Source organism: Tiliqua scincoides, chromosome 1, assembly GCF_035046505.1.
Source record: "Tiliqua scincoides isolate rTilSci1 chromosome 1, rTilSci1.hap2, whole genome shotgun sequence".
Lineage (NCBI taxonomy): Eukaryota > Metazoa > Chordata > Lepidosauria > Squamata > Scincidae > Tiliqua > Tiliqua scincoides.
Window position 1 is genome coordinate 187744999 of NC_089821.1, and position 10198 is coordinate 187755196.

At 41.2% G+C, this 10198-nt stretch overlaps 1 long non-coding RNA gene and 1 pseudogene across 1 annotated transcript; one reads left to right on the forward strand and one right to left on the reverse strand.

Moving 5' to 3' along the window:
- The first annotated feature begins 432 nt into the window (after nucleotides 1–432).
- On the forward strand, nucleotides 433–1097 carry LOC136638753 (uncharacterized). The gene is made up of 2 exons (XR_010793643.1): nucleotides 433–721; nucleotides 927–1097. It is a non-coding gene; the product is annotated as an uncharacterized lncRNA (long non-coding RNA).
- A 6975-nt stretch (nucleotides 1098–8072) lies between these two features.
- On the reverse strand, nucleotides 8073–8185 carry LOC136638261 (5S ribosomal RNA; annotated as a pseudogene).
- Between the last annotated feature and the right edge of the window lie 2013 nt (nucleotides 8186–10198).

The following is a 10198-nucleotide window of genomic DNA, read 5'->3' on the forward strand; positions in this document are numbered from 1 at the left end:
CAAGCACAGGAAATGGGACAAGAGCAAAGGATGGTAAATTGCTTGCAACAAGTTCCCCAGGAGCATAAAGATGATACACTTTGAATTGACTTACTTACTTGATTTGATTTTGTTGTATGAGGCGGTGTTTTTCCTTCTTTCTCCTGCTTGATGATGTAACTTCCGGCCATGACATCACTTCTGGTGGGATCCAACAGATTGTCATTCTAAAAAGTGGGTCCTGGTGCTAAACGTTTTGAGAACCACTGCAGTAGAATATCTGGCAGCAAGGCCTGTGCATCTGTACCAAAAGAGTGAAGATCCAACTAGATATCAGAGCTGAGGAGGGCATTTTAGTTAGATATTTTCCATTGTCAAAAGTTACAAAACAATGAGCCTGCAAAGGGAAAGGTGAAAGTCAGCCATGTCCTGTGCTTTGACAAGCATGAGAAAGCTGACAAGCACCAGACTGTCTTAGACGGTCTGCCAGAAGCTGATAACCAAGGACAACTTGTGTACATACCAGCCTACAGTGACAGCCTGACCGGAGCCTTGTCATCAAAAACAGAGACAAAACAAGCACAGAGACCAGTGCAGTAGAAGGAGGGGAAACCGATAGGAAAGACAAGCCAGAAGAACTGAATGTTGTTGAGGAAGCGGACCAGGCCCCAGAACTGGAACTTGGATATTCATCCTGATGAAATGAAGGCGTACCAGCTACTTGCCTGCCCTACCTTACAAGGTTAGTGTTATACCATGAACCAGAAACGAGGGAAGAAATTGAGCTGTAGATTAGCTGCTGAGACAGCGAGGCTTCCTGCAAGAGGAGGCAAACTTTTGGCTGTGTACTAGGCAGCAAGGAGGGAAATTGACTTTCCTTTTGAAAATAATCAGGGAAGATTGAGAACAGTGGAGGGAGAACTAATAGAGAGTTTCTCCATGTTTAGAGAACTTCCGTCATGCAAGGAGATGGACTTTTCCCCTAGAAATTCTCTGAAAAAGTTCAGAAACAGCAAGCTCATTCTGCATCACGATGGATGGATGGATTCTGCATTTCACTCATCGCTAATTTGGTAGAGGTCATTATATTAAAAAAAACAACCCTGCATTTCATGAAATGTTTTATTGACGGTTTATCAGTATACAGTATTGGGATATTGAATGTGTGGTAGAAAACATGTAATGCACACCTTTTACCTAGCACAGTTGTCTTCAACCTTTTCTGTGCCACAACCATAATAAATAAAGACACTAGACTGGGGAACCACCGCCAATCCCACCCCCTCCCAGATCCCATCCACCCACCCCTACAAGCTTCATGGATGTGGATAATTGTGTAAAATAAGTGAAAGTGAAGCATGAGCCATTTTTGTTCCTATAAGAGGTGAGCTTTGAAAGGTTGCTGCAACTCCTCAAATAAGGCTTCATGACCCTCTTGGGATCACAACCCACAGATTGAACAACAATGACCTCAGAGTTTGATATTCAATTATATTTGGGGTGCATCAGTTTTTATATCTGAACATTACATCCAACCAAAGACTTGTTGGATGGCTCGTCTCTTTCTCTTAGGCTTTGATCAGCTTCTCAGCTCACATTATGTACATTAGCTGGGTGTCTGAAATGCATCCACAAAATAGGTGAGAAGGTAGTCCTAGGTCTAACTATCTGTTAAAATGTGTTCCCAGCTTTCCTGCTCATATGCTCTTTATCAAGCTTGAATTTTACAAGTAACTGTAAAATAGATCTTTTTTATATACATGCAGGCTGATGATGGCTCCTGCTCTTAAAATAAAGAGGACAGTAGACTATATTAATTAAATCACAGGCAGTTAAACTTCATTCAGCTATGTAACTGGGGGCTCAGTTTTCTGGGGGTCTTTCAGAGACAACATAGCAAAATGTAAAATGTTCTGCCAGTAACGTGTACTTTTAGTAATTTATGTCTAGTTCTATCCAAGTTTTACTTTCTTCAGCACTTTTTTTTGCATTCTTTGGTAAGAATTATCTTCCACATGACAGCATTTTATAGCCTTATAATAGATCAGAGTGTTTTCAATCTTGTTCGTTTCTCTAAATGAGAATCCCAATAGCAGCCAATAGCCAGGTGGCTAAGGGCGCAATCCTAACCCCTTATGTCAGTGCTTTCCAGCACTGGCATAGTGGTGCCAATGGAACGTGTGCTGCAGCCTGCAGTTGGGTGTCACTCACAGAGGCTGCCTCAAAGTAAGGGAATGTTTGTCTAATGGAGCTGTGACTGCAGAGAAATTGGTAAGACGAATTGCTGAACACATCCAGCCTGCATGACATGCGTTTGTAGGTTTCTTATTTTAGTTTTTAAATTTTTTTTTTAACCATATATCTGCAGGGCCTTTATTTGAGCTGGCTAACATGATGTCTTCTTAGTGCAATGGTTCAGTCCCAGGACATATCAAGTACCTATGTGTTGAGTGTGCTTTACTTTACAAACAGGCCCCATATATTGAGATGGGGGCATTCATTTTAAGTCAGAATGCTCCAGCATCTCATTTTTGGAGAAAAAAACCCCCAAAAACAAAAATCACACACTTCAAACCTCCATCTGAAACCTCAAATCATTTGAATTCATTGTCCCTACATGGCTGTATGTAATACAAGTTATTGCCTGAAAACTTTTTTTTCATTTGAATGCAAGTATTCATGTATACAACGCATGTATACTTGCTGGGTGCCAGCAAGGAAAGCATGATGTGGCTTTGAAAATGTACTGATGTCAAGAGGCCTCAAATCCCACAGCACAGAGGAAGGCCACACTTTTAATCATCAGAATAATTGCGTAACTCTCTGCCTCCTCCATCTATCCGGCTACCCTGGAAGAAGAAGCTTTGCCTGCTTTCATTTATTGGAAAACGCCCTGAGAGGCCACACTTTTCTTGCATGGCACATTTGAACCTGTGAACAAAAGGCACAACCTGGGAGCTTCCTGACTCTGACTAAAATAAGATACTAGCTATGCAAGAGAAGCCCTCTCCTACCCTAGCTGTCCTCGCCAACCCCATGGCCAAATTCAATCAAGGACTTCATACTAATAAAGCGACTGGCCTCCAGGCTTGTCACAAATTTTTTGGGTGAGGTGGAAAACAATAACCACACCCATTTAGGGCCAGGAATGAGCGATCAAGAGCCATCAAGTTATAAAAGAAGGTTCTTTGATGGGTTCACCCCACAAAAGATCTCATGCACTTCTATGGGAGAAAAAGATATAAAAGGTTGGATTGCAAAACCCATGTGTCTCTTGTCTCTCACTCGTCTGCCTGGCTGCCAATACATTTGTTCATTTGACCCTATATCGTTATGTGAGGCTCCCACACTCCAGCCATTGCGGGGCTACTTCCTTTACTTGGGGGAAGGGGACGAATGTTCCCTTCTTCAGAGGAGGCAGTGGTGGCTGTCCAAGGTGCATTGGATGCCGCAGCAGCTGTTTTCACTGCTGTGGCAGCCCCATGCTCCTGGCAGCTCAGGATTGGGCTGTTTGAGTGCAAATTAACTTTATTCTTTATAGAGAAGAAAGAAACTAGGTGCAACTCTTCAAGATTGCTGTAGGTGAAAACTCCACAGTTCTGAGAAAAGGGAAGTTATAATTCATTTTTTAAAAAATCCATTGAGGCATAAACAATTTTTAGACACCGTATTTCTTGCGCTGCGCACACCTGGCAATAAGAAGCAAAGAAACATTCAATAGGCCCTTGTCCCAGTTGGTATTTATCTATCATGTATTGCCGTGTGCTACTAGATTTCCATGGGGCATATTAATAATTAGACTTACAGTGAAACACACTTTCCTAACTGTCTATCCTGATTCTGTTGTAGGTTAAAGGGCAGCGTCTGAATCTCTGTTCTGATAAAAAATATTAAATATGATATTAGTGGTCGAAGCCCATGTACTTCCCTGGAGACTCCCACTTTTAATAACCTCCAGTATAATAGATAAAGCAGAGGGCAGTAATCATTACTGAAATGGGTTTTCTGGCAGAATTAGACGTCACCTCTAGGAATCAATAATCATTTTAAGCTAACAGGGTGATTAAATGACCTTTTTTATTTTCCTTCATGTCGAGTTGCTTTTTATCTTGATTTAGAGCTGCACAGCTAGAACAAAGATAAACCGAGGAGTCAGAACACACTGCAGTGGCTCCGATCAGCCTGTGTATTATGAGAGAAAAAGCATTCTGCACTTTAATCAAGTTCTCACTGTCCAATCAGTGTTCTGTCAAAAGAGGGAGGACTGCCCCAACATTCTCTCATATGAGTTTCATTTCATATGAATAAATTACATTTAGACTATTCCTCATTTCAAACATTTATGAGCTATTAGGTGTTGTCATGGAGGAGCAAGAAGAATTGCTTATATTTAGGATGCAGTCACCTGAAATCCCAATGTTTGACCTGCAATGGAGTCACACTTTTGCATATGGTCCATATGAACGTCCACAAACGCTCCAGCCTTTATGGACCATCACCTCCAAGGCTTGAATGTGCCCATAAAAGGTCAAACTTGTGAGCACTGATTCTTTGCCAATGTTCAAGTGAAAAAGAATCTCCATGGGTGTTTGATTCCCTTGCAAAGCTGCAAACATTCACAATGCATCCAGGCCTCAGTTCGGCTTGCAGACATTCAAACAGGGGATTTCAGTGTTTCAGGTTCCCCTAGTAGAATGCTTACAACAACTCGGGCAGCAGCCCATTACTATTAAAAGAGCTTAGCCAGCAAAAGCAACAGGATCCAGGCAGAAGAGGCTAGCAGCAAAGACACTGTCCACCAGTCCTAGGTAAGGCAGTCCTAGGTAAGGCAGCAGTAGAGGTGGGCAGTGGGAAGAAGGGAAGGAGATGGAGGAATGGCAAAGTTTCTGGACTGGGAGGGGACAAGGAGGGAGGTGGAATGGGGGAGGTAGGGGGCTGAATCAGTGGCATGACTGTGCAGCTACTATCTCTCTCTCTCTCTCTCTCTCTCTCTCCCTTTCCACCACCATTTCCACTGTTCTCTGCCAGCAAAATACAGAACTGGTGCAGATCTGAGGAGACCCATAGGAAAGGGGAAGCTTTCCCCAGAGCAAGGGAACCAAAGCCTTTACTCTGAGGAAACCTCTGCTTCTGCCTCCGCCCCCCCACCATGCTGCCTCTTTGGTGTGTGTGCATTGGCCAGGATGTGCGGGATTTGGATAAGATTGGGGTAATTAAGAACATAAGAACAGCCCCACTGGATCAGGCCATAGGCCCATCTAGTCCAGCTTCCTGTATCTCACAGCGGCCCACCAAATGCCCCAGGGAGCACACCAGATAACAAGAGACCTCATCCTGGTGCCCTCCCTTGCATCTGGCATTCTGACATAGCCCATTTCTAAAATCAGGAGGTTGCACATACACATCATGGCTTGTAACCTGTAATGGATTTTTCCTCCAGAAACTTGTCCAATCTCTTTTTAAAGGCATCCAGGCCAGACGCCATCACCACATCCTGTGGCAAGGAGTTCCACAGACCAACCACACGCTGAGTAAAGAAATATTTTCTTTTGTCTGTTCTAACTCTCCCAACACTCAATTTTAGCAGATGTCCCCTGGTTCTTATTTTCATCTTATATAGTCTGTTAGTCCCTGTCACCCTATCCTGCATGGTAAGAGTTTCATTAGGCCTTGTTGTCACAAAGAAGACTCCAGTGAAGAAGGAAATGCCGGATATATGACATGTTTGTGGCCCCAAGTGAATGGGAAAAGCTGGTCCAATCAAAGAGCACTACACAGTTTTGGGAGTAAAGATAAACCTTATAAAACATAACAAAAAAAATGAGAGTCCTGCAGATCTGGAAAGATAATGCTTTGTGTTCCTCAAGCTTTCTAAAAGGCACATTGACCATTTTTCCATATTTCCCTAGGACAGGAGGACTATAATTGTTGCAAGGTGCAAAAACCAAGATGTTACAAGGGATCCTAGATGTTACAAGAGATCTCAGATGTTGCACTGTAATCCCAGGTACCAAAGCAAACTCAGTAGACAAAAGTGATCAGATCCAGGCTTTTATTGTAAATCCATCAGCAAAAGATTGTAAATCCATCCACGTCTCCAAAGGAGACTGTGTGCATCAGAAATGGGGAGAAGAGAAACCCCAAAGGAGACTACTTGCAACAGAAGTGGGAAGAAAAGAAGCCTCAAAAGAGACTGCTTGCATAGGAAGTGTGAAGAAGAGAAGCCTCAAAGGAGACTGCTTGCATAGGAAGTGTGAAGAAGAGAAGCGTGTAATGCCTCCTTTAGCTGACTTTTATTACAATCTGGGGTTCCCTCCTTGAAACACATTTGGAGACAATTCATTGGTGGGTTCAAAACATCCATTGTTATATAATAGGCCATCTCATACATCCATCATATACAATATACCCCCAGCAGTTAGCCAATGGCACTGCACACAAACCTGACCTCATCTATAACCATCGCATGATCCACTGTGGCCTTCATGTGCAGCCCGTGAAATGCAACATACTTGCTATTGACGTCACGGTGTGTGTGTTCATCTAAAAACTGCTGTGAAAGGATTTTCTCTGGGAATCTGACCTTTGCAATGTGTTAATCTGGAAGTGCTTTGATATCATGTCTCTTTAAACTCTAGAATGCAGTTAGTCCACTAAAACTCAGTTAAAATATTACTATTTGTTAGTCACACTTATGTGTACCCCAAAACTGATTTCAAAATGAAAAACAAGAAAATATAAGAAACTAAGCTGACTAGTGTTCTTCTATGAGAGCTGGTGTGAATATTTGCTTTCTAGCATGTGTGTGCACAGCTTAGTGCTCTAAAAGTCTTCAAACTGGACGTTAAAGCAATGTTAAAACTTCAAGCCGAATTCAAACTTCTAGATTTTTTTTTCTGTGCTCTGAAGACAAAGACTTCATTCAAATGTATCAACATTGTTCTAAGAGAACATCTTGTGGCAGGCTGCCCAATTCCAGCCAAATGCTTGTGAGACTCAAGTTGAACTTGCTTGGACATTCAGAGAGAGAGATTTACATTTCAGGTAAGCATTCTATACCATAACTAACAGTCCTTGATACCTTCCAACATAATTAGTATCTATATGTCGGTAATGTCATTCTATTCATTAGGTATTATTGGATACTTGATGAAGAACTACAAGGATGTAAGGAGTTTTCTGTGTGGGCAGATAATTTTCTATCTTATTTTCTTCAGTGATGAAAAGAATTAAACATCTTCAAATATCCAGTTAAGTCTTTCATCTTAAAGATCTTTTCATTTATCTGTATGCGTTTAAAATATTGGTTGGAGCAATGTAACTAAAGTCTACAGTTGTTAGCTGGAAATATTTCAGCACCCACTTAACTCTCTCACAGAAATCAATAGGACTTCAAAGTGACTTTGGTTGGATCATGCACTCTATAAATAACTGACTAAATACTGACTGAAATATTAGTGGCAATTATAAAATTATCAAAAGTCGGTGTAAAATCATGTAAGCAAAACCATTCTATATAGATTGCAACTTAAATTGTCATCCTAACTTAAGTCTCTAATTACACCTGCAATTACGAAAACCTATCTTGGGTATATTCCTCCTACCAGAGATTTTCTAATTGCACGCTAGGTATTAATGTCAACAGCCCATAATTCCTTGGCTTGAAATATGAATGGGAAATCAGAATGTTTGTCTTCAATATAATGCAGTCATTACTTCCCCAGAATTTTTCTCCCACTCATATTTTAATCCAAGCCAGAGCTACAAGAGGAAGCAGTAGGGCAACCCTGTTCTGATCACTTGTTTCCACACCCAATCAGGACAGGAGCATTTGGATCTTCTTCTTCTTGCCAGCCAGGGTATATCCAGCCCCCTACACCTCCTTGTTCTTACTTTTAAGTCCTCTTTTCTTTGGGGCCTCTTCCCACTCCCTCCACTGGCCATGTTGCAACAAACTACATCAGTGGAGCATGCTGGGAGCCAAATCCTAAGCCAGTACAGACTTAAGTACTATTGGGGAGTAGTATTAGGGATGGGGATTTAGGATTGAGCTGGTTGGTTGGCAACCTTCAGTCTTGAAAGACTATGGTATAAGCCTACAGCACCCGGTATTCCCAGGTGGTCTCCCATCCAAGTACTAACCAGACCTAACCCTGCTCAGCTTCCGAGATCAGATGAGATCGGGCATCTGCAGGGTAGCGTAATCTCTGAGGCCATGTCAAATGTCATCCAAACCTGGCAGAATATCTTCTTGGAGGGAGGAAGAATCATGTGCCATTTTCATAATATAATGAAAATACGACATCATTTTCAGTAAGTTTAGTTCATGTGCTATATGAACTTCACAGTCACTTCATCTGCTAGAACTAACATAATTTGAGTGATTTTTTTAAACAAAGTAAAAAAAAAAATTCTTTTGCCAAGGCCAATGAGTATGTAAACAAATCAAGAACCACATTGGTAGAGATCAAGTTCTCCAAGATATATAGTAACTAAGCTGAAGGGGAAATGTGAATTAAATGTGGAATTAAGTATTCAGGTAGAATTTATGTATCATTAGCCTCACCTTAAATTCTATTACCGAAACTAAATAAATATCTATGGAAAGCAGATCAGGGGTCTAGGCAGGTTGTTAAAAGTGGAGATGGAGTGAACAATAATGTATTTCCGTAATTAAAGCCCTAAATCAAGTTAGTACTTTATAAATTACCCACAAATACAATTAACTACACGTTCCAATATGAATCAAAGTTATAGAAAATATCAAAGTTAGTCATTAGCTGTTAGTGGCAAGGAAGATTTCCTGAATATGATAGATTTGTACTAAATCCCCCAATAAAGCCAGGAAGAGTAAGTTACAATTGCTTAATAAGTTTCTTCTTTCCTATGGACGTTGCCAAAACTGTAATAAGATCAGGTAGTTCGAGATGTATTGGGCACAGGCTAGTAAACATTAAGCATATTTAAGTTTCAGTGCTTTAAATGGAAAATATCTAAATCGTGTTCCCCTACATATGATTTTCTGGTGCTTTATTTTCAATAGATTGTATCCTTAGATTTTTTTTAAAGCAGCAATCTATAAGTATAGCCCCTTATCACTGGGGGAACAACTTCCACACCCACCAAAGGATGCACATCAAGGGGTAGTTCCTACGTTAGCCCGCTTTTAGCAAACGTTCCAAGCCTCAGGAAGCACTGTGAAGGGCTGCGCAGGGCTCCCCATATCTCCTGCAGCCTGCTGTAGCCCTGCCTACATAACGTGAGGGCAAAGCACCCCCCCTCGCCCCACTTAGCAATGCAATCCTGGGGATCACATCACTGCCCTAGCCCCACCCTGCAAGAACTTTCTGAGGGAGTAAAGCTGCCTCAAAGTCTGAGAACCTCTGCTATACTGCATTTCTGCCTTTCATTTTCTGATTGTGCTAACAGTTTACTGCATGCTTCCAAGAAAGCTGCGCTTCACATGGGAATGCTAACATCAGGTGCTGATCCACTAATCTGATTTTGAGTCTTTCGCCTTCTGAAGTTCTCAGTGTGAAGATTGCCCTCCCACAGTTTTTATTTAACCTGACTCAAGTACCTGACAACAGTGTATACTGCTGAATACAGCAATATAACAACCGTCCTTGGTACTAATGACAGACAAATCATCACCTTTGAGAAGTAGACATTTCTCCGTCCAGCAAAATCAAAGGAATTTCTTGTAATTCTGGTGAATTGGTAAGCTTTAGTAAATGCTTAGTTCCAACCAGACTTAAATAGTAGTTCTCCTGGATGAGTGTCACATCAATCCTGAACTGCTCTGTCCTGAGATACATATTAAGCCTTTGAATTTAATAAGGGCTACAGACCACAAGAGGCTATGGGGATGATATGTAATTTAACACATCCCTTGGCAGTTGACAGGAGGAGAGACACCATGTCTTCAGTTCCTGTTTCAATAACTTCCTGAGTGTTAAGAATTTCAAACTTCCACAAATACCTACATATTTTAACCTATTCTATGCACATTGTTTAAACTATTCATTTTATAATATACAAGTAAATAATTGCATTCATGTAGTTAGTAATTTTAAGGGTAAAATCAGAGAATTGTTTTGCCCAGAAATGCTTATTTCAATAGAAGGCAAGGGAAAATGAATTCCTTCCAAGAGGGTTGGTTTGGCTCTTTGATGTATCTCAAGGGCAAGTTGTTCTTTACTGGTTTTTGTTTGTATTT